Source organism: Amblyomma mixtum, chromosome 5 (assembly GCF_055824585.1).
Source record: "Amblyomma mixtum isolate Tamu chromosome 5, ASM5582458v1, whole genome shotgun sequence".
Taxonomy (NCBI): Eukaryota; Metazoa; Arthropoda; class Arachnida; order Ixodida; family Ixodidae; genus Amblyomma; species Amblyomma mixtum.
In genome coordinates this window covers 109,072,638-109,097,736 of record NC_143016.1, presented here as the reverse complement: position 1 = coordinate 109,097,736, position 25,099 = coordinate 109,072,638, and the positions used below count along the sequence as shown (strand labels likewise).

The following is a 25,099-nucleotide window of genomic DNA, read 5'->3' as shown; positions in this document are numbered from 1 at the left end:
GGGTTCAGGGGTGCAAAAAAGCACAAGCTGCACGCACGCACGCACGCACAGCGCGGCAACCACGACGCCCCCAAAGAAGTCGGGCCACGCGAATCGCGGGCGCCGCTGAAAGCGAACAAGAAGAGGAGAAGATGAGATAGCGGCGCCGTTTGGGGCGTGCGCGCAGGTTACTCCGCGGCGGCCACGTCGAGGTCAGGGCACGCCGGGAGAGGCGCACCGAAGACCAGGGGGAGGAGGAGGAGGAGAAGGCACCACTTGAGGGTAGGAGAAGGTGCGCGGGAAAGGGGGCTGCGGGGCACGCGTCCCCGCAAAACAAAAGGGGAGGCAGGCCCCCCGATAAAAGAGCCGTAAAAAGGACGCCCAGAAAGAAAAACAGCGTGCGTGAGAGCGCTCTGGAAGTCGTGCGGGACGGCATAACAGTGGGCCGCGCTCTGTTCGGCGCCGTGGTTCGGCGCGAAGTGAATACTTGGGGGGCAACAGCGCGCGCTGCTCGAAAGAGGCAGCACTGCATCCATTGGAATCGCCTCCTGAATATGACCGCCCGAGTCATGACGTTCCTGGTGATGGCTTCAGGATTAATCTACTAGGATTCAAAGTTCTCGGATTCGGCCTACTTTTGCGAAAAGGCTGAACGAAATACGTTAACTTAGCTAGAGAAGGCAGCGACTGTCTCACGAGGAAATTTACTTCCGTTGTTCGTCCGAAAAGCCACAAGTACGGAGGAATACAGCAGCGCCAACGTGGCCGCCATCGTCAGCTACACTGAGAGCGAAAAAAAAAAACAATAAGAGTAAGGTAAGTAACTTTGCGACGCGAATGAAACTGGAGATAAATCTCGCGTATTTCTCGTCACTTCCACGACACATCAGCGCTTTAAAAACACGGCCTCTTTTTTTCTTTCATTTCTTGCTCACCGCATGCGTGTTCCTAGGCGTACGGGAACGAATGTCACAGCACTAGAACGCGCGAGGAGACGAAGACTTCGTTGCACACGTTACAGCGGACAGAGCGGATGCACACTGCAATTCCTACTAGGGCGCCTTGATGGGCCAGCGCCGCCGACGGTCATCAACGCAGCCTAATTCTTCCTTGTTGGGTTTGTGATGCCCCCCCCCCCCCCCCCCCCCCCTCTGCCTGTGTGGATTAAGGCAGCTCGCGCTCCCCTCCTGCCTAAGTGGATTAAGGTAGCGACCTTCCAGGACCGTGGGACCACGGTGGCAGCGGCGAAGGTCAAAGACCGCCGAAGGCCGAAGATGCGGCGACGATGGCGGCGTTCCGTGGCCGAGTCGACCCTCGGGTCAACGAACAGAGTGGTGGTGTGCTGAGTGAAAGACAGCAGTGTTTAATTACAGAGCCTCTACCCTCTCCCATCAATCGAGCTGCGGGAGAGCCCCACGGCCCAGCGCCGCCCTGCCGTGGGCGGTATCAACAGTATCCACAACGGTCCGTCTGATTGGACGTCATCCTTCGAGGTTTATTCCCCAGTCAGGGATCTGGGAAATACGAAGACTATTTAACGAGGTGTTGTTTTGGGACTCGAGTGCACTCCTGTTGACTCCTGAAGACGTTCTCTTTTACTGAGAATCCCTCTTAGTCACCCTTTTTGTAAATAATGTAAATATTCTTGCATAAAGTTCTCCTTCCGTGTTTAATCTCCTCGTAACCCCGTCTCCCGCCTTCCTCGTCCCTTCTCCGGCCCGACCACGCTCACCCGATCCTAATATCCTAGAGCCAATGGAGAGAATTCCAGTTTCCAAGCTTGCAGTCGCCACTGCACTGGAAGCTTTCAGTGACTTCCAGTGACATTTTCCGGCATAACAAAACCGTTAAGCTGGCGTCGCCACCTTTTAACTCGAAAAAGAACACAGTGTCTCCAAGCTCCTTTCCACAACGGGCCACTGCCTCCCCCCTCCCCCATCTCCTCGCACACACATAGACCTTGCCCATGTGGGTTTTATAACAGAGCTCCGCACTCGACGCCTTCTTTAATCCATGGCCGCTAAACCTGCATACGACTTGTAATACAATGGACAACACTATACAGTTCTTGGCAGCCACTTTCGCCTTCGCGCGTAAGCCAAGCGTGGAGGAAGAACATCCGTTCGTGACCCCCCCCCCCCCCCCCCCCCCCCCTCTAGGAGTGGAGTGTGTCCCCTTCAGCGCCCGGTGGTCTGCACAGCGGAAAGCGAAGTCGGGTGGGAAACCCTGCCCTCACTCGGCTTCCAAATAACCGCGCGGCGTCACCGCTGCTCGTCGCTGACCCACACGGGAGGCGGGCTTCCGTCGACTCTACGCGCGGCAAGCGACGGCTAATGATCTCGACGGCCTTCGCCGCTCGCAGCGGTTCAGCACCCCCCCCCCCCCCCCCCCTCTCTGAACATCCCAAAGGAGATCTTCGCGGAAGAGAATAGACGATCAAAACATAAAGCAGACCGGCGACGCGCCTCGGCCTGCAGTAACGAGTCGGCAACTGTCAGCCTCGCCGCCGCCGTGCCTCCTTTGTTCTCAGTAGTCGTCGCCCGGTGACGTGTTTCGCGCCGGCCCGTCCCAACAAGGTTGGTCGACGACGGCGGGAGACGAGCAGCAGAGCGCCAGCCGGTGACGAAGCGCGCGTAGCAACAACAGACAGCACGCGTTCAACGACCTTGAACGCGAGCCCGCTGCACCGCGCACGGCGACGCAACACAGCCCTCCCCCCCCCCCCCAATCTGGCCAGGTATAATGTAACAATGCTTCGCCTCTGATTCCATTCCAATTTTATCGTCTGGCACGCCCACAAGCAGATTTCCGGCGATAGCGCGGGCACGGTGTGCAGTTTGTGCGAATAATGTGATCGCGAAGACAGTTTAAAAAAAGAGGATTCAAAGTTTAAGATAATCTCGGAGCAAATAAAGAGGCACCGGCATCGGTCACATATGTGGACAAACTGACTGGAGGACGACCACCATCAGGAGTCCGATCGCAGGGAAAGCATGCGTCACTGCCAAGTAAAACTCCAGTGTGAAATCGAATGCGTCTTATTTGAACCTGGCTAAAGGACGAGCACCATGGCTAAGACAATTAGGAGTCTGTTTGCACGGAATCAATGCATAATCGCCAATTAAAAATGCAGAGTGAAACTAAGTGCGTCATCTGTAAATGCGACTCACGATATCGGTTTGCCCAGTGAGACGGATATGAAATTAGTATGCGGAAACCTAAAAAGGCATCTCCGCACTGCTTGTAGTTGGCATAGGCCATTGTTCTGCCGGAAGACGCACATGTGTCAGGCGTCCATACTCTATTCACAAGGCTCCATCGCATGCGTATCTCTGGCAGAGGGGACGCTTCTATAACTGATACCGTCCGCGCAAACATAATGGAGCCCAGCAAGCTATCCACCTTATCGATACGAGGAAGGTAGAGAAGTAGTTCGGCGACAATTGGCGACCCTCTCCCTCTCGGCCGGGAAGAAAAATGCACAGGATGCACCACACACGTATCCAAGGGAAAGCCCGAGCACCCCCCCCCCCCCCCCCCCCCTTCCACGAAACCGACCTCAGTCCCTATACGTTAAACCCCCATAAGACAAATCAAATCAGAAAGTTCACCCTCACATAACCCGCGAGTTCAATCTTTTCCGTACCACGTACAGCTTCCACCTTTATTCGCTGCCTTCAGCACTCAATCAATGCCTTCACGTAGGTACGATTCGCAGGAAAAAAAAAAAATATCTAGATGGACGACCAAACCGATTTACCAACTTTCTTTTCGACCTGGGTAGAGACTGTTGTTACTTTGCCAGTAAGTATTACTCCCACACTACAGGTTTTTCCGGGGTCATTATGGTAATCCTCTCTTCACGGCTAATCTACTCTCCCGTCCGCCTCCGCTGGTCATCGATCTAATGTGCTCTTCTTTCTACCATCTGGACCCCCGTAGTTCCCTCCTGTTTTCGGGCTGCACGACCTTATACTGTATCACAATATGGCCCCTGCTTCCTCTGCACGTCATTCACGCAGCAACAGTAAATATCGTCTACGTCGTCAATCTTTTGCCTGCAAAATTCAGTCCTCACGCACTCAGCCATAATAGCTTTTGCTTCCAACTTTCACCGTCGTGCGGCGTCCCAACGTCGGTTTATCGACCGCTTTATTTCTTATCTCCTACCTTCTGTGTCGAGACTAACCGCGCTGCCTCTTGAAGCGCCATCTCGTGGTGAGGGCAAGAGCGAAGAGTAAGGAAAAGCACAGACCTGCATGGGGCGGAAGTGACGATTGTCACGAAATATTCAGCAGCTAGACTAAGCTGAGTATAATAAATCATGGTCTGCGTGCAGCTCTGTGTCACCATCCGGTCCCTTTTCGCCACACACTCACGCAGCGCGCCTACCCGACCGACGCTGCACCACCACTAATGGAACAACGGGTAATGTAGCCGCGAAGCAAAATACAAAAGCGCACCCTGAATTCGCTTCAGACACCGCCATTTTTCAACAGGTGCACTTCTTCATCAGTGAGGGCATTCTCTTGCCGTTAATCATCTTCTATCGACCTGCGAAAGAAAGCAAAAAAAAAAAAAAGTCCGCTCACAAACGAAGCATCGTGGACTGAAGGATTGATGCAACCTTTCTTTCAACGCCCTTTGCGTTCCCAAGGCTGCGCTTAACTCCGTGCTGGGAGAAGAAAGTAATAAAGTTGACAGAAGTAAAAACGGAAGCGGCCCCAATGCTACCTGCCAGCGCCGTCGTGACGTCAAGAAAAAAAAAATACAGCCGTTTCGAAAACTAGGAGAGCGGTGTGTCGCGCTTTGAAGACCGCGCCTTCGTACGGCCGACAATTTTTAGAAACTCGTGTACGGGAACCGTCATTTCTGCCGCGGCTCTGTCGTTCACGGCCATGCTCGCGCCCGCGCCCTTTCAAGCTCTCCTCCGTGCGAGCAGGCGTACACCACCGGGCCCGCTAAAAATAAACTGCTCGCTCACTCAAATTTCGTCATCATTCACCGGCTCGTTTGCTCATCCACACACCCATAGAGATCACGCCAGCCCCAGTGAATCACGACTTTTCTCACCAACGGATTCCGAGTAAAAGGGACGGGCGCCAGATGGCAGAACAGGTGGGAGAACGAGTCACGCGGTTGATTCCTTACGCTGATCGATTCTAGAGCAGCCGATAACGAAAAGGAACGGTGCAGCCCGATGCGGTGGCTCAGTGGTTACGGCGCTCGTCTGCTAAGCCGTAGCACCCGGGTTCGAACCCGAGCACGGTAGCTGCTTTTCGATGGAGGCGAAAAGCAAAAGGCGCCCCGTGTGCTGTGCGGCATCAGTGCACGTTAAAGATCCCCAGGTGGTCGAATTTATTCCCGAGACCTCCACTAAGGCACCTCTTTCCCTCTTTCTTCTTTCACTCCCACTTTCCTCCCTTTACTTACGGCGCGGTTCAGGTGTCCATCGAGATATGAGAGAGTTACTACGCCATTTCCTTACCTCAAAGCCACTTTTCAATTTCTCACAGCAAGCTCCTCGCGAAGTGCACGCCTCAGATCTGAGACCTAGAAGCCCTGCACTATAGTTCGCGCAAGACTTCCACAGCAGGTGCCACGCTCCGTCGATGCGCGCAGCCAACACGCCCCAAATGGGATGCTGACCGCAATATAGGCTATAACGCAGAGCAAACTTCCCGAGGCGACATATCTGCAGGTTACTGTTTAGCCAATTTCCAAGCGCGTTGTAGCCTGCGTTCGGTTGGTTTCTGGGGTTTAACGTCCCAAAGCGACTAAGGCTATGAGAGACGCCGTAGTGGAGGGCTCCGGAAATCTCGACCACCTGGGGTTCTTTAACGTCACTGACATCGCACAGTACACGGGCCTCTAGAATTTCTCCTCCAAAGAAATTCTAGCCGCCGCGGCCGGGATCGAACCCGCGTCTTTTGGGTCAGCAGCCGAGCACCATAACCGCTGAGCCACCGCGGCGGCGTAGCCTGCGTTCCCACATAAGATTAGAAAAAAAAAGAAAAAAGTTACACGACGCTCCGTAATAGTCATCACAAGCGAGGCGAAAAATACTGCGAGTTATCGCGTATGCCTGAGGCTTATTGCGCTCCAGAAAAAAAAAGAGAGAGGGCCACTTTAATGTACACCACGGATGCTACACTGAAGAACACTGCTTGACAGCAAGCGTCGCAGGCTACTCCAGGTGAGAGGGATGAAGTATGACGCGATACACACGCTCGCGTAGAACTGACACATAATATGCACTGGAAGAAACTCGCAGTCACGCCATAGACGCCTGGTGAGGTCTGACCTTATTCGCATGCACCGCAACGCTGGAGATTCCCCGCGGTCGAAGGAGCTTGGTTATATTTATACGCTGCCTTCTGTCTCAGCGTATCTCCGCTTTTTGTTGAAATCTGCGCACATTAAATGTCTACAAGATAACCCATCCACATACACGGACTTCCTACACTGCGGTTTACAGAGTCCCGTTTCTTGCTTCTATGTTACGAGCCTCGCGTGCAAGCGATCAACGAATAACGGGCTAGGCGAGTAGCGAAACCGCGACTAAGCCCAATACCTCAGCCACCGGCAACAATGGCGGCGAGCTTGCCGCAGAGAGACGCGCGTGAGAGTAGCCGCAGCGCGGTAAGAGCAGCGCAGGCAAGCCTTATCACGCCGCTTCCGATGCATCGAAAGTTGACGTCCCCTATCTGCGCGCCCCGGATCGCGAGCGCGCGTGTTAACGGCGCGACGGTGGGAAATGCCGATAAGGCGACACTCGAACAGAGCTCCCCTCTCTCGGCGCAACCGCGGTAACTTTGCGAGACTAGCAGCGCAGGCTTTGCCGCACAGCGTGCAGTGCACAATGGCGACCTGAAAGCAGGGTGTATGCACTGTAGCAGGGGCGTGGGCGGAGCAGAAAGGGGGGGGGGGGGGGGGGGGGAGGCAGGGTGTTACACAGTATGAGCGGCTTCGCAAGCACCCCCTTCTGCTTCCGCTCAAGAAATCCCTCTCAATCTGCACGCAACCAATGGGAATGCGGCACAACAGCGCCAGCCACGTGGAAAACACGAAGCATTGCAAAGAACTTCGCCTCTGCCATCCTGGCATAACGGAGCCACCGCAGACGTGAACGGGGTCACCATAAGAGCGCTCGTCAAGACGCGTCCGCTTTGGTCTGTTCATTTACTTTCTCTCAGGTGTGTGTGTGCGCTTATGCGGGGGTGAATGGATGCGTAGGCTGTGCATCGACCAAGTGCATTTAGGTTTTGATTTGAACAAAAAACATTCCCCTTCCCCTCTCCTAATCCGCGCTGAACATGCAAATGAAGACACAAGCACTCTGAAGATGAACACGATTATGTCAGCTGCCGTTGTAGGTTGAGGGGAAGAGGGACCAACCAAACAGGTCCACAACATATGCCCTTGAAGAAGTAGTCTTTGCCGAAAGTAACCAGGCTGCATGGTTTTCTTCTCATCCATATAGTAGAGCCCTCACGGCTTCCCTAAAGATCAAGAATTTATTTGAAGGTGAGGACAGGGGTCCTCATCGCCGTACAGAGATTCAGAGCTTCAGGGCTGGCATAACAGATTTAATATACGACTGTGAAGCAACCCGTGCAGCCTGGTTACTTCTGGCAAAGACTGTACATGTTCGGGAACACATGTGGACCGGACAATAGCAACCACTTGGAGCTACGAACGGTACAATCCATGCCGGGCAACGCAAGAGGGAACGACTTTTAGACAAAAAAAATAAAAATAAATGGAAGACCAATCAGCGAGCTTTTCCGACTAAAAAAGAGGCACTTCAGTGAGTGAACCGGGGACGACCGCCGAATGTGTATTCGGGATCGGTTCCGCAAAACGCCGCAGCACCTGAAATGCGCACAGAAGTTTCATGCAAACATTGTTCTACATTTCACCCCAGAACGTACACAGGAGGTGCAGCGGCGCTCGGCACTGCCCGTTGGTCCGGAAATGACTGGACGCCGAGTTCCCAAAGCAGCCCACCTAGCCACGAAATATCTCCCAGGTGCATATATAGGTGCATGGAAGCTCGGGGAGAGGGGTGCTAACAGTCATTCACGCAATTTCATCTCAATGAGTTCTTTCCATTTATATGTTCCTTTATGAACGAGGAAAATGGGTGCAGGCACCGAATACGTTAGAACAAGCGGTCTTCATCTTCAGCATCAAATGAAATACGGAGGTGCGGGCATTTTAGGAAGCAGACCTAGGACGCTCAACTGACAATTAATGCCCAAACGACGTACCGCCGCGGTTATACGTACTACATCACGCTCCTTCTGGAGCAGTTCTTAACATACCTAATCATATAGGTATTCAATGCCCAAAATAATAATCAAAACAAACTACAGCCGTAAGACAATTCCCGTTATCCAATATGGAAAACCTGGAAACGACCGATAAAAAAAAAAGCACTAAGTTCACCCCAGCTCTTGCGCTGTAGCGGAAATTACGCACCATAAAAAAAAAATTCTCACTACGCGGGAAATGTATTTATAGGAGAGAAACCAAGGTGTATGCAGAATATGTACCGACCGTACAGCAACACAGTTCGGATGTGTACGAAGTCACCTCGTCGACAGGCCGGCACAGAAACTGAAACACCTTGCTCGGCCATTCCGTTGCTATCAATGCACGCATTACCGCACCCTTATTACGTGTGCCAGCAAATGCCTGGGTGGAAGCTCAAATCCGTCCACTGCAACCAGACCGAAAGATGAACCTAACAAAGTCCGCCACCACGCGGAGATAAGTAGTGACAGTGTGTGCCGCAAACGACGCCTATGCGTATACCACCTGCCAAAATTTCGCCAGTCGGGACCTGTATAACCTTTAATAAGTATTACTATTGTTCTTATTTGTATCAAGATCGCTATATCCAGTCCTGATGCCAATTTGGTAATCATAACGTGCCCGTCTCTCCCCAAAAGCCTAAGATACCGTTATGTACCGGCTTTCACCATTATTATAAGAATATAATAAACATTCATAAGGACGGATTTACAATAATTCGTCCTTTCTTCACGCACGCGAGCATCATGACCTTCATATATTGCAAGCTATTACTCACCGACGTCCGCGGCGTCCGTCGTCGCTGGTTAGGCACGTAATCCAAACGCTCCTTGGCACCGGCACACAAAAATCGTCGATGCAAACGCGCCGTCCGAGAACGGCATTTCAAACACAAGTGCCGCGCTCGTGCTCCGAGCAACGAACCGTCGGCCACATCGCCGGCGAAAGACGCAGAACGGCGCGAACAACACAAAACAAGCAAAAGAAAAACGGCGAAGGGAAGAATCACGGAAAAAAAGAGAACGAACGGTGGCGGACGTGTGCACTGCTGTCAAACTCGCACCGTAGGCACAGAGCGACGATGAAAGTTCAAATCCAGGGCTAGTTGTTGCACGAGTACACGGCAACCACCGGTGATTGAAGCAGAGAAAGTGAACGAAGAAAAGAAAGAATAAGGAGAATCAGAACGAAATCAATGAGCGGAGAAGAAGAAGAGACGAATTAGAGGGCACACGGCGGAACACACAGAGTCGGCGCGGCAGCTGACAGTCGACGTCGTACGGCGAAGGAGCCCGGCAAAGCCTCCGGCGTCAGCGGCGCTCGCGCGCGCGCACACACATACGCACCCACACGGCTTCCCAGCGCCGACGAAACAGCGCGCGCGGCTTCTAAACCGCCGCCGCTCCCTCTCCCTCAGCGAGAACGCCCTTTGGCCGGCGCGACGGCTGCGCCGCGGCGCGCCCTGACGTCGAGCGAAGAGAACGCGCGGGGACGAACGGGACGGCCGGCGTGAAGCGACCGGTCCTGGTGAGGACGCCAAACTGAATGATGATGATGATGATTGCTTTGGGGTATTCTTGGGAGGGGATACTGGTCCCGACGTATGTTGGCCAGTTGGTGGCATCACTCTTGGGGACCAGGGGAAGGGGTAGGGGGATGTAGGGAGGGGAGAGGGGAAAACTGAATGGACACAAGAGCGGATTTAAGAGGCGGATTTAAGAGGGGAGGGGGGGGGGGGGGGGCGCTCCCATCTGGCACTCTATGCCATTCATTTTATTCCAAGATGGTTATGGGAATCCCCAACAATGCAGTACAGTGAGTTTGAAAAACGGGGCAGTTACTCATTAAGGAGCGTAAAATGACGGATGCTAATGGACATTGATTCCTTTTTCAAGACATTTTTTTTATCGGAGAAACTGCACTGTCCTACACTTAGTTCTTTCTTTCGACGAAGAAACTGAACACAATACTGTTCAAATCGAACTGCCCTTCCTAAGGCTGCCCCCAAAACTGCCCCTGGTCGGACAACTAATTGGCAGCTCAAGAGGGGAGGTGTGCTATATATTTAAGCCGAATCAAAAGTAATCGTTCTTAAGCAGGCGGTGAGAAGCACGGCACACAAATTACGTGCTTGGAAGGCGAAAGCACTAATTTTTTAATTGACACTTTTTGCTTCCTTTCTAATGACACACCTGCTCATTAGCATGCAGTCGTAAGGCAACGCATATATTAGGTTCACCTTCATTCGCCAAGAAACAACGCGGTTTTGTGGTTTGTGGGTTACGTGCTCTGTTCGCAATCTGAAGGTCTTTGGTTCAATTAATTCCGAAGAAATTTTTTTCTTCGCTGACGACGTCATTGGGAGCTTTCTGGACCACTTTTCCTGGACGCCGACAACGATGCCGGGTTTTGTTGCTAATGAGCCACATAGGGCTTTTGACAAACACTTGAGCCAGTAGCAAGGTGTCCAAGATAAAATACAGTACAATGATCAGACCGACGTAGCAAGGATAGTGGTTTGGTTTGGATTATGGGTTTAACGTCCCAATGCGATTCAGGCTATGTGGGACGCCGTAGTTGGGGAGCTCTGGATAATTTGGACCACATGGGGTTCGTTAACGTGCACTGACATCGCACAGTACACGGACGCCGTCGCAGCCGGCGTCGTAATCGCGTCTTTCGGGTCAGCAGCCGAGCACCATAACCACTGAGCCACCAAGACGGCTAGGATATAGTGGTCAGGACGGCACTTTCCCAAGCCGATAGCGATAACAACGAAACGGAGGTGGTCGATTCGACAACCACGGCGAGAAACAGACCATGGCATAAATACCCAAATGCAACGCGGACCACGAAAGAATAACGGAGTTCGAACGGACGGCAGCGAACTGCGCACAAGCCAAAAGCCGCGCACGAAGGTGGGAAAGAAGAAAAACAAACGCCACTCGCATCTCGCACAGATACGCATCAGCGCCGGCGGAACTGAGACCGCTCCTAGCTTAAGCCGGCTGCTGCTGCTACTTGATTGTGCGTCGTATCCAGTCCCAGCTACTTCCGATATAAACGATACGGGACCGCGGACGCAAATGGACTCGCAGACCGAAGAAAACCGTAGCTGTCCCGACATTTCAACTCGCTCCGTGCGCAAGCGCCATATCGCGAAGATCCGACGGCGTCGTTCCGGAAAGAGGGGCCGAAAATCACGCGGGAAAGCCAGCCTTTCAGGAGAGCGTCCCTTCGACTGGAGAGCCGATCGTTCTTTTGTTTTTCATATCCCTTCATTTCTTTCTTTTCGGCACGGCGCAAAAGCGCGTTGAGAAAAGAGCAAAAAAAAATAGAGAAAGAGGCAGCCAAGGAGAACCCGAACGCAAACCCCTGTACTACTCACCGAATTTCAGTGCAGCACTGTTAGCGTGCAGCTCAAATGGCCACAGCAGGACACCACCGCTAGAACGTAGAGCTCCCTCCCCAGCGAGATCACACGATCCCCCCCCCCCCCCCCCCCCCCCCGCTTTCTCTGAACTACCTTTGTACATCCCTGCCCCCAACTATAATGAAGGCTCTGGAGTTTTCTCGTTTGACACGACGTCCTATATACTCTTCGAAAGAAGCGGATTCGAGCAATGATTCAAGTCGTCGGTGCAATTCCTTCTCAGTCCGCGACAAAGCCGGTCTTTGTTCGAGCAGTCGGCTGAAGAAAAAGCCCACGCTCGAGCCTCTCCCGCAGTGCTGCACGCAATTTTCCAGACGTAGCACAGCAGCGGCGGAACCCGATGGCTCCGTCACTCCGAAAGCATTTCGCATGGCCGGCTGCCGCGCCTCTTTTCTCTCTCTTTCACTCTCCCTCCCTTGCCTTTCTTTCCAAGAGCCCCTTTTTGTCTGCACGCTACTTCGCAATCGCGTTACTTGCGCCGTCTCCCCTCCCGCGCGCGTGGGGACGTCGCAATTCGAAAATGCACTTGTCTCCAACATCTACGCGCGCCAAAAAGTATAGGCGCTGCTGTGCGCAAAAAAAAAAAAAAAAACTGTACTCCAACATGGAATTCAGGCTCCTCCAAAACGTGTGGGAGAAAATTTTTCCCCGGAGAACAAGCGTGCTAAACATTTACGCATTACACCACCCACAAGCTGCAGGTCGATCGGTCACAAGTGGCGTTTACATGAATGCGGCATAAGTCAACTCCAGTGCACGTTTTGAGGGAAAGTGGAAAATATCGAGGAAGGAAGTCGAGGAAGGGAGTAGAGGACGAGTCGCGCCTTTCCTTTTCAGAACCGCCGTGTCTTGCTACTCGGCTTCTCGGACTGAAGGCCTGTTTACATGAACTCGATAGAGTCGAGTCGAGTTTGCTTGTCGGGTTCATGTAAACGCTGTCGGGTCGAGTTAAAAAAGCGGGAGAGCGAGTCGAGTTAACTCGCCTGCAGGGGGTAGGTTAACTCGCTTGATCCACCTTTCTAAAAGCATGGTGTCGAAGAGTCGGGATAGCGGGGGAGGGGAGAGGTTAAAAGCGAACCTGTTTTTCGCCTGCGCCGTCGCGCCTCCGAGACAGCGGTACAGTACCGCCATCTTGGAGGCTGCCACTGCCCCCTCCCGCTTGCGGTGTTTGACGTTTGATGTCGCTAGAGTTGAAGCGGTCTCGACTCGCTAAAATCGAGTTCATGTAAACACGCAGTCGTCGAGCTGGGCTGACGTTGCTCAACTCGATCCCCTGACTCGGCCAGCCGCTGTCGGGTTCATGTAAACGAGGCTTGAGACCGCTCGCCTCCAGCCCCGCAACGTGGCTTCCACTGCAGATCGACATTGCGTTTTAATTCAATCCAATTCAATTCCTTTTAATTTACTTTTTTAGAGGAGGAGACAGGACCAAATGTTGTGACAACGGCTTGACGCGTGTCCTGCCCCCTTACAAATTGGCAGTCATACGATACCTTTGTGGCACAAGTGTTTGACAGGTCAAGAAAAAAAAATAAAGGAACACACAAGTATTAGCAACCTTTGAGCAGTCACTAAACACACAGCAATTTCGAAAATGAATGCGAATAGACATAAACAGTAGTCATCGAAAAACGTTAATTAGGAAAGGCTAAAAACATGCTACACACTTCGCATAGGTAAATACGATAGAAATAACTTAGACTTAGAATTCGGGTTAGAAAAAAGATCGAGCGACTCTACTACGTTGAATGCCACGTTGAATTTAAGGGAGCATAGACACTCGATTCTGGTTGCATGTTTTCTTCTTTACAATGATGCGTAAGACATTACTACACATGGATCACCACCTGGTATTCGCATGCGACCCCTAAATAATTTACAACTGGATTTTCTCTCTGCCCTGTTTCGCTTTCGGTTTCAAAACCGAACGATGACTATGACTATACCTCTGCTTCTTCACTCGTTCTGATTATGGCTCTTGAGTCAGGCTGGCTTTAGCGTTCTAGCGAATTAAAACGACGCAGCAGCTCTTATATCGCAGGTTTTTTACAGGCCTTCGCTCGGCTGTTGAAACTGAAACAGGTGAGAGAAGAAATCAGATTTTAATTTTTTTTAACGGTCGTAGGCGAATACCAGGTGGTAATCTGTGTATACTACTGCAAACGTTTTACACGTCATTACAAAGAAGAAAACATGCAACCAAAAGTACGGTGTCTATGTATCAGGGCAGCTTCCCGAAGGTTTCCCGAGCCCTCAAGGAAACGAAGAAACGCATCGAGAGGGTCGTAAATAGAATCTGCGCACAAGCTGAATCCCATCTATATATCCGGAGACATGATTTCTAAGACGCAGCTACACTTGAATTATCTTTAACGTGCTAGTTAAGACGGCATGGCAGTAACAAATATACTTCTTTCCAGCACGGAACAACGACTCATCCAGCGTCATAATCGTCTCATTAATCACAGTCCCTTATCACCATCATCGCTGGCGGCTAGCCTGCACGAAATGCAATAACATCGTTAATCCCAGCATATCCCGCAGCCGAAAGTCGAAGCAAGCATGACCCAGCTCGCGTATGCAGCGCGAATCGGCATCCGCTGTGCTAGTCAACCGCTATCACAGCCATTTTTTTTTTCGTGCTGTGTGCTCAGCTATTCCACATGCACAGCCCGCAGCGCCAGCGCTAATAGCTTCTTCGTATGAGCACACAGCTGCTGATCAAATTACTTGTGCTCAGTTGGCGCACGCTTATACGTTCGTTCCTTCCTTGTAGGACTGCTGAGCCTATATACCGAGAAGCCGTATGTCGGACGGCAGCTGCGAGTCTGTTGCTTCATACAAATCCCGCTTTAGCCAGACGACTGCGTTTAGCTCTGGGAAAGCCCGATCTAACAGCCTGCAAGCAGAACTGGCAGTCTGGCACTCCCTACTGACGACTATAGCTCAGCCCTGCCTTACTGCGAAATTGTGCCGACGTATACTTCACGTTGACATACCGTTTTACCACCGCGCTTCCTGATAGCTTTGCAAATAGCCCCTGTACATAGAGGTATAACATCCTTTCAACGTAATAGCACGCTGGGAAAAAAAAAGAAAAAAAATCGGGTTAACGGCCCAACCGGCGGAAGGCCGGATTTGGAATAAAGAGGTATAGGGGTTCCACTTCAGGCTCGACGCTATCGCTACGCTTCTCGGCATTATCGCCGCTTTGTAAACCACCGCTGGCAAGGAAAATACATTAGTACCGCGCACATAAATTTTCTTCTTATCGTTTTCCCTCTTTTTTTTTTCCGTCTGTTGCCGCAGTTGGTTCCAAGAATGAGCTGCAACCCTTCGACGAAACGGGTTCGTATCCGCCAAGCATGGCAAATTCGGGCCGGCCTCAACGAGTATAGTTCTCCCTCTCTGTCTATAACTACTTTATTTTATCGTAAGTACCGTGGGCAGATGCAGAAAGCTTAACTAAAGGGACCGAACGCTGACCAAAACGTAACGTGTCGTGTGATTATGAAAAGAACGTGTCTCAAAGTTTAAGAATTGAGCACTGCGATATCAAATAAATAAAGATTTATAACCTTTATTTGGCACTGAGAATCGCATAAACTGCCATCTTGCGGCGAAGCTCGATATTATCACTGCAGTCTACCACGTGGCCACATCTCGGTAAAATATCGCTTATTTGTTTAAGTGCACAGCGTTTTTTTTTTCACGAGCGTTCGTCATGTTTTATTATAGTTTACACTCTCTCCAGTGCGCCATTCGATGAAAATCAATGCTCTTTTCGCATCGCCGTCGACTTTTGCAACTATAGACGCCGCCACAGCGTTTTAAATTCCGTGGACAGAGCGGCGACCACGGTCTACTAAAACTTTCGTCGACGACTGAGGCTTAAATCACTCTGAAGTAACAGCCCTGGGTATGGAAACTGAAATGGACGCTACTCCATCTAGTAAACATATTTTATTACTGGCTGGCGGGTGAAACTTTTATTAGTTTTTTTTTTTACAGCACTTTTACCGACGTTCGATCGCCATCGCGCTCGCTGATCACGGTTTCCAGCATTGGGATACATAAAACCGGGGGCATGCAGATTTAAAAATAATCGGTAAAAATTTCCTACAGCTTTTACAATAAAACCATTGCGGAATACAGCACCTTAGACAAAAGCTTTCCGTTGCGCCGAAAACAAAAAAAAAACTGAGTCCTTAAAGGGACACTGAGGAGAAATTGAAGTTGGCTTGTATCGACAGAATACCAGCTCCTGATTACAAAAACGCCACTCATACTGACAACAAAGCTCTTGTAACGTAGAAAAGAGCAAGAACCAAAATACAGGTATCGCCGCCACAGGCCAAACTCGCAAGTACAAGCGTGATGAGATCATAGGCCAAAACAGTGTTGCTAGAACGAATGGTTCTAGCAACTCCAGGAACCGAGAAACCATGCATCACTGAGGCGCAGCCAATGCATGCGCAAATCTCCTTGACGTCGCCAGATGGCGCCACGTGCCCGGCTGCTACGCGCGCTCCTGAAGCATCGGGACAAATCAGCGCCTGTTTTCCGGCGGTAGGCGGGCTCCCGGTATTCCGCTAGCGGTAACAAGGTACACGGTATGCTAAAGGTGTCTATTTGCGAGAACTTCGTTGACGACTTCGAGAACGAGATCCATCGTAACGCTGGCAAAACGCCAGTGCAAACGTAACCGAAGCGACTGTAGCGACGGCCGCAATAGCCGATAGATGCCTTCAACGTGCGGCCGGCGGTAGCTTTCTTTTCGGCTGCTGCTAGGCCGCACTGCTGGCACCCAGAAATCACGGAGTCTGTGTTACGTCATGTGTACGTCATGTTTCACGTCTCTTAGTCCTCTGTCGTCATAGACGAATCCCAAGTTTGAATCAGAGCGGCGGGAAAAACTTTTTCAACTTCGAATCCAAATTTCTTAGAAATAAATGCATCTTTCGCTGCCGGCCAAGTGGCAACAAAGCCATGACATGCCGAACTATCGGATTTTACTATAAAAAAAATATTAATAGTGCTCTCCTCAGTGTCCCTTTAAGATTCAGCGTTCCGTCAGAAGTCCCATGACTGACACCACCGCGGAGTTGAACACACAGACGCAAAAGGTCCTCTACTATATCAAAACACATGTGGTCTCAGAGCTAGCCACATCGAGGGCAGCTGTGATACATGATCGGGGTTCGGAAGCCAGGCTTCTTCGCACGGCGACGAAACAGTACTGAAGTCGCTGGAGACGCTAAATTTCCGCGTCGTGCCCAAACCGGCCAAAATGCACCTTGATGACATCAGTGGAAAAATCGGTAGAACATGAAGAAATGAATTTGCAAGTATTAAGAAAAGGTAATCTCCTGGCCTCGATTTAGAAACTTTCAGCACGCGGGCGTGCTTGGAATCCATGTGGCTTGGAATGGAAGCTGCCTAATATGTCCGCTGAAACAGAGCCAGAACGCCGCAGTAATATGCTGCGCGAAGGCACAGTGACTGGCTGATGGGGAGCAAGTGAAGCCAGACACGCGTTGAGGAGCAAGCAGTGGCTGTATCACGCGTTTTTAATAATTTGTTTATTTCCATCAGTGATGGGAGAGACTGCGCATAAAAGCCGCTTGACAACAAGCGACTTGACTGAAGCCTGCAGCCCCCCTACAAAGCAGGCAGCGAAAGAACAACAACAAAAAAAAACTCACAGAAAGCACAATATTCAAAATTAATGCAGGCACACTTGATAGTCAGAAGAGGTAAATAACAAAAAGCAAGATAACATTTTTAGTTGTTATTGTAAGCAAGGATTGTTAATGAAATGTTTGCGTAGGGTTCGTACAGAAATTGTATGCAAATCTATGCCTGATTTATGGAATGAATTTAAAAGGGTTGGCAGTGTGCATGACACTTTTTGCCTGGAATAATTTACCCGCGCAGTGACCACCTCAACAAATATCCGATGAGAGAATAGAAAGGAACACACGAGAATTAACGTACGAGTCTGCTGTCGAAGCGTCGATCCCTCGGACGAACGATACAGACCGCAGTCATTCAGGCGCCCGGGGGAAAAGAAAAAAAAAACTTCGGACGGTTATGGACTGTCACTTCCGCACAAGTGACCATGACACCACGGGCTTAACCATTCGGCTGCTGAGCATGAGGTCGTGGGATCGAATCCCACCAGCTTAGGGTCACGTTTCAATGAAGGAGACAGGGAAAAACGCCCACGTGCTGTGCGACGTCGGTGCACGTATGTCAACGAACCCCACGTGGTAGAAATTAGTAAGAGGTCTTCCATCGCGGCGACACTTCTTTCTGCCTCCTCCCTTTCCCATCTTCCTTCCTTCCCTCTCGGCTTGGCTGATGAGTCCACCGAGAGGGAGATAGTTACTGCGCTCTTCAGTTCCTCACCATAACATCACCGGCACCATGCAGCGCGCATGCAGCTTCGTAACGTATGTCGCGCTGTTTCTATCATTAGGAGGCCTAATAAGGTTTTATGGTTTTATGGGGGTTTAACACACAAATTCGACTCAAGCTATGAATGACGCCGTATAGTGAAGGCCTCCGAAAATTTCGACCCCCTCTGATTCTTTGCCGTGCACTGACATCGCACAGTACACGGGCCTCTAGAATTTCGCCTCCATCAAAATGCGACCACCGCGGCCGGGATCGAACCCGCATGTTTCGACTCAGCAATCGAGCGCCATAACCACTGAGCCACCGCGCCGGTCTGTAAGCGTAATAAATTAGAAAGCTCTGCGGTCGCCGAAGCAGGACGGATCGAAAAAGAGCAGGACGTTCAATTGCATCGGGTGTCTGAGATTAAAATTAAAACAGAAAAAAAAGGACTTTGAGACAATCCAGATAGCTTGTAGTCATCTACTGCGTTCTTTTCGCTTCCAATAACAAACAGTAACCCGGTGAGCTATGAAACAATGTAACGCCAGGCGAGCTCTTCATTGATCGAAGATGCCTGCTGCTTGAGCAGCGCTGCAAGAGGGGGCTATACGAAACGAAACGCAAAAGAATAAGGCTTTGTGAACACGTACTCCCGACGATACAGACAGAGATGTCTCCATGTCAGAGAAGTAGAGGCGCCTATAAGCACTGCGAGAGCAAAAAGAAATGTCTAGCTCCTGGCTGGTCTTTTTCGCCTGGGTTGTTGTCGGCGCGCTCAAAATAAAACGCAGAGAAAAAAAAACTCCCTGGATAGTTATGTCTTAACCTCGTTCGCTACTAAAAAAAAAACCTCGTTTTTTATTTTTTTTTACAAGCAAGACAAAGAAAACGTGCTGGCTTATCTGAACTCCCCTTCACGATGATATACGCACATAACTCTCAGCTATATATTGGCATAAGCGTAACTATTACGCCCGTTTTCACACTCGAGAAATGCTTCGACTTGGAAAGCAAGTCGGGAAAACAAAGATAAGCTACGCTAGCAATGAATAGCATCAGTGCAGAGCACTATAGTCGGATACAACTAAAGAACAAAGCGGCCGATACCTAAGGCCTTCCATGGATCCAGCCAATGGCGTCGACGCATTTTCATGACGCCGGGGTGAATCCGATTAAGCCATCCATGCTTATTCACCTTTCATCTGCCACCCCCCGCGATATCACGCTGGCAGGTTCAAGGTCATGGGGGAGAATCGGTCGACGTCATTGGTTGGAGGGGATCCTCTGAGGGGAATTCGCCGCTTCGTTCTCGAGTTGCACCCAATTATAGTATACGTATTTGCCAACGCCACAACAGCCACTTATTTTGCTTACACCAATTCCTTAATCCCACCTCAAAATTTATCTTTTTTTTTCCTTATCATTTTTTACTCCGTTTCCACACTTCAGAGAGACCAGGGCACTTTTCTTCGTACTCCGACCGTCCATGACTTTTCTTGCATCACCTCCGACCGCCCTTTTCTATATTTCTGCCAACCGCAAGTATGCTGCGGGGGAAGGCGAACGGCCTCTGCGATCGCGAAAACTCCATCCGACACTATCCTATTATCTCCACCAAATAAGTCCTCGGTGAAACAGCCACTCCATCATGTCAGGTATACGCCACGGCGACTCTCCTCCTACGTACGGAGGGAGGGGGGTCGTTGTCCGGCGAGCCGAGCCGAGCTCACCGAATCCAGAGGACACCAAACTCCAAAAAAGGCCGAATCGGGGGAGGTCAACCGGCAGGCAGCGCTCCCATATGCGGGGCTAATGAACGTAAGTAACGAAACATGCAACGCGAACTCCTCGCGGCAAGTTCGTTAACCTCCTACAGAGCGGCGGAGCGCAAAGATTGCCAGGGCGTAATTGAGAAGGGACAATGCAAAATGAGACGAGACGCGGGATGACCGAACTCGAGAGCAAGAGAGAAAGAAAGAAAGAAAATAGGACGAAAAGCTTGGAGGAACAGAAGAGATGACATGCGCGCAAGACGGCGAAAATACTTAAAATGGGCCAGCGGAGACCTATCGCCATGACAACGAACCAAGGAGGGCTCGAGGCTGAAGCGAAGAACTTCGTCGACAGACACTTGTCAAGCCAAAGGAGGGCAAGCGCGCCAATAAAGCCGGGCACGCTCGGGTTTTAATATTTGAAAAAAAAAAAAAAATTTAAAGCGAGAAACATGCGAGAAAATCAGACAAGCAGCACAATAACGTCTTAATCAATCACCCTGACAACTTCAATGGGTTTTCTTTTACGCCGCGACGCTCTGATGCTTTTTTTTTCTTTTTGTTTTCCTTAGATCCCAAGCAGGCAGCACAGGAAACAAAGACGCACAGAGCTGCAAGCGCCTGTTCTATACGCATTCGGTTTTGAAGAAAAAAAGAAAGACAGTGCGCTGCAAAATATGTAACGCGCCTCTTCACAATCCCTTGTCCTCCACTGCGGTAAACGGTGTTCGGCACCATCCCCCATATCACGAGAATCGATCGGCATAAGCGCATGCTGGATGGAGCGCGACATTAGGAGCCATGCACAACGGGAACGTTCCGCCCACCTGTCGCCGCCAACAACACTGTTGTCCGCCCCTGCAACGAGCGACTTTTATTACGCAGTTGTTAACGGTGCGATTTGCGTGACACACAAGCACAGTCCTTGTCTGTTCCCTCATCGTCCTCGTTGTCGTAGCGCTTGAAAAATGTCAAATCTGCACCAACTAGCCCGATCCGCTACCCTTCTGAACAAGCACAGAAACTGTCAGGCGGTCACCAAAGATGCTGAGAATTTCAGCGCCAGATAGTCACCAGACATCCCCTCCCCGCCTCATTAGCGGAGGGGGGGGGGGGGGGGGGTATGGATGAATAAGTGAGAGTTAGTGATGAATAAGGCACTAGTTTGATTTCGTTCCATCGTCGTCAGATGCATACTCCTTCTAAATACACTCTTTTCGGTTCAGAAGTGTCGTCCGTCTCTTCCTGTAAGTACTTGGGTATTACTGTAACGCAAAACCTAACATGGTCATCTCATATCACGAACATCACTAACGAGGCTAATCGTACCCTTGGTCTCATACGGTGTAATCTACGATTTGCCACCCCATCCATCAAATCATTAGCATATATAACTTTTGTCCGTCCTAAACTAGAATATGCTTCAGCACACCAGTCTAACCTCTCTTTAACCTTAGAAAAAATACAAAATCGAGCTATCCGCTTCATTTATTCTGATTATTCGTACTACACTAGTGTGTCTGCTTTAAAATCTAGAGCTAACTTACCTAGCCTTGAAACGCGACGAAAAATTTCTCGATTTTGCCTCTTTCATATGTTTTATCATTCATCTTTAGGAGCATCGGTCATATCACCGGCTTATCGCCTCTCAAGCCGTATTAACCACCATAAGGCCGTCTACGCCCACACCGCAAGAACTACCACTCATTCTCGATCTTTTTTCGTCACGTCATCCCGGGACTGGAATGATCTACCACAGGACGCCGTGCATCACATCAACGCCATCCATTTTAAGAACGCCATCAAGACCATTATTGTTTAACTGTCATGCCCATCCCTCATGTAATGCCCCATACCAGGGGCCTTTGAGGTATCAAATAAAAAAAAAATTCAGCGCACAGGTACCACCACGACGCTGCCTTTGTGGCAGCGTCGCTGACTGATGATGCAAATTCGGACAGGCTGGCGCTGAAATGACGCCCAAACGCCTAAGCGACACCATCGTGGTTCTCTTGTCTCTTAGGTCCGGCAGCTCCGGTTTCACGGGCACGCACCTCCCGGTCCCGTCGTCTTTGTATCATTTTTCCCCGCACCGTGAGCTCGCCCGTCAGGAACCTCTCGGCGTCGACGCCTCACGAGGGCGTGCAGCTTCGGATCTTCATTTGGTCCTCGTCGTCGCTCGTGTTCGCGGCAACGTTTCCGAAGTTCCTCCGAGTACTGCTTCGGGCGAGCCACTTTCTCTGCCGCGGTAGCGAACGACTGAGTGACGCCGCGCTCAGCCAGCAACGAGTCACGTGACCCCTGCTCCTCTACTGCCACGCCGCCGCAGCTAGCTGTGAGGACGGTCACGTGATAGCGAACGGACAACATGTGCGCTACGCGAAAGCGAGAGACAAGACGTTAAAGGAAAGCGCTGTAAAAGGAAGCTGTAGAGAACGGACCCATATCGATAAGGGGGGGGGGGGATATTACTATTGTCAATCAGAGAAGAGTGTAGAAAGGGTAAACAACAACAACAAAAAGCGAGAGAAAACTGAACGCGGGTCACAGAAACGTACTTTTTGGTGTCAGCTCCTATTCGAAATCCGATACAAAAGAAAACGTACAAAAAAAATGCAGCGCCTTTGCCGCGCAACATCGCACTATGCTGCCGAGACGCGTATGCAAAGTTGTCAGCAGACTGCGCGACACAGCAACCAAAGCGCAAAATAAAAAAGAAAGGAAAAAAGGAGAAGCAAGGTGGCCGCGAGAGAACAACGACGTGTGCAGTCGTGAGACCGCGTGATACGAATGCGCAGGGCGCGGGAGACAACAGCAGGAAATGGACGACGACAGGGGTTCCCTTTCGTTTCCAGAAACAGCGCACACGAGGCAGGCAGGCAGGCCACGCGGCGCATATGCATGTGTCGTCGCCCCAAAATGAGACATTTTGAAATGCAAATGCTACGCGGAGGACAGTGCGCGCTGTATAATGCAATTCGCGGCACAGACCAGTGCGTGGCATACACACGCTGCCTGCACTCTGCCAGCCGGCAGGCTTGCTTAAGCGCCCTGTCGTGCATTATTCCTACACCAGGAAGGACAGAGCAGACATCTGTAATGGGGAACGTCGCCCCAATACAATAAAGGAAAAAGCAGAAAAAAAAAACGAGCAGGTATAGATGAAACGCATGCACGTAGCTAGCAGAATGCTATATGAAACAATAGGTAGCTGCGGGACGCCCACAGGACTTGTTTCTTTAATTTTTCCATTTTTTTAAAGCAAATCCAGACAAACTTCTGGCAGCTGTTTCGCTTTGCACTCATTGTTCGTCTATTACGCATCCTCCGGCAAGGAAGAAAGGAAGAATGGCATCACGGATGTCTCGCGAATTACGTAACATTCAGAAACTTCACGTCTCAAGATGCAGAAAAGGTTTTTTCCCCTTTTTTTTTGGTGTTGTTCTGGTTACTGTTCTTATTACTTTGGACCAGCACCTTGAGAAACGATTGTTCAGCAAATGAAAGAAAGCGCGAGACAAATATGACACTCCTGCGCGGAACGTCTCATATTCATGTGTCGTCTGCTTTCTTCCATTTTTTTTAGCATTGCGCAACGTTGCAGAAAGACACGCGGGCATATGATTGGGCAACAGGAGTTAGCCACGAAGAGCATCGCGACCCAAAATGCTTGAAATTCTTTCTCAAAGCTGCCACTGCAGACAGCCGTGAAGAAACTCGAGTTTCATGCGCGTTCTTTGAAGCGCATATATCTTTGGAGAAGAGGGGAAAAAAGAAAGACCAGCGTTTCGTCTCAAACGCATCCCTGCGAACTAGTTTCTTCGAAATAATCCAAGATTCCGAGAGGATGAAGTCGCGACGACGCAATATCCGCGTCAGGGCGTGCAAGGCACGAACTACTTAAAGGTACCGTGGTTACCGCAACTTGACTTTTTTGCTGAATACAATTTTCAGCTTAAATGGCCGTTATTAGTCATCGTCTGCTCCAAAAGGGGGCGTCAGGCATCCGTGGGTGACCTCATTACTTCGAATCCGCGCACTCTGACGACGTAAACATTTCGACCCACTGAAAAGCGTGACACCTCTGCTGACAACCTTCTGTCGACAACGATGAGGCATTAAAGGCTTTCGCCTTAAAACCATCTGTTCAAGAGGTAACACTCGAAAGCCACACCTGTAAATAGCCTGCGCTGAAGAAGCCTGCCTCTGCCACAGCAGCTTCCTTATACACAGTTCCTTTTTTATCTCATTAGCCCGGTGAGCAGACAGAGAGACAATGCGCAGAGGCTAGAGAGAGACAGACAAAGGGCCACAGCCGTTGGCGCGTCGCCAGGCAGTCTCGGCGCCGCTCGCGACAGCCGGAACTCGAATAATCGCGGCGGTGATAATCACAGCGCCACAAGGCGCACAGTATGCAGGCGAGCTCGCGCCGCTGGGCTAGTCGAGAGTCAGAACAGACGCAACAGGGCCCAAAATGGCGACCGGAGGTGGGAAAAAGAGAAGGAGGCGAAGGGAGCCGGGATTTAACAACTCAAGTGGCCCTGCACGCCTACACAGCACGGTGGCGGTTATGCAAACCAGCAACAGCGTCCCTCAGAGTAAGGTTTGCTAAGAGCAGACGGTAACAGAGAGAGAGAGAGAAGAGTGAGAGAGAAAGATGAAGAGAGCAGGAGGAAGAGGGATCGGAGAGAGAGAGAGAGGAAAAGAGGGGCTAAAGAGCACCTGCAGCTCGCGTTGTCGCGTGCCGCGAGACGATGCTTCACGCAAGAGCGCGCTCTTCGGAGAACGCGACGATGGCCTACGTGACTGACGCCCAGACACGCGCGCAGTCAACGGTCCAGCCGGAGGACACGGCCGCGTACGAGCATCAAAAGCAACGCGGCTACACACTCGTTTACGCACTCGCGCGCTTCACTTCAGCTTAAAAGACTGTATCTGGCTCTTTTTTTTCTTCACTGTTTCCCTTTCCCTTTTGCGCCTTGGCAGCGTGTACAAGCCACGGCTGCTGGTGACGCAATATGCTTTCAGACGAACGTTCAGGGCGAGCGCACTTGGGTAAACAAACAGAGATGTCGGTGGAGCGCGAGTGCGTAAATAAGCCATACGGTATACGGCCTCGGAAAATAGCAGCAGCAGCAGCCTACGTGTGACGCAGTCGTGACGTGAACGCGGTTCACGGGTGCGCTAATAGTTG

General features: G+C 50.8%; 1 protein-coding gene across 6 annotated transcripts in view; it reads right to left on the bottom strand.

The window, feature by feature from the left end:
- Ptpmeg (protein tyrosine phosphatase Meg) overlaps positions 1–25,099 on the bottom strand; it is a 293,236-nt gene that overhangs the window by 236,150 nt on the left and 31,987 nt on the right. Inside the window, exon 1 of one of the 6 annotated variants that reach the window (XM_089545848.1) lies at positions 9,077–9,710. The exons of 3 other annotated variants lie outside the window; for them this stretch is intronic. The gene's annotated coding sequence lies outside the window, so the exon portion shown is untranslated. Of the gene's footprint in view, positions 1–4,149; positions 4,174–9,076; positions 9,711–25,099 lie in introns of those variants that run through there. 2 more of the 6 variants (XM_089545845.1, XM_089545846.1) reach the window with 2 other exon arrangements.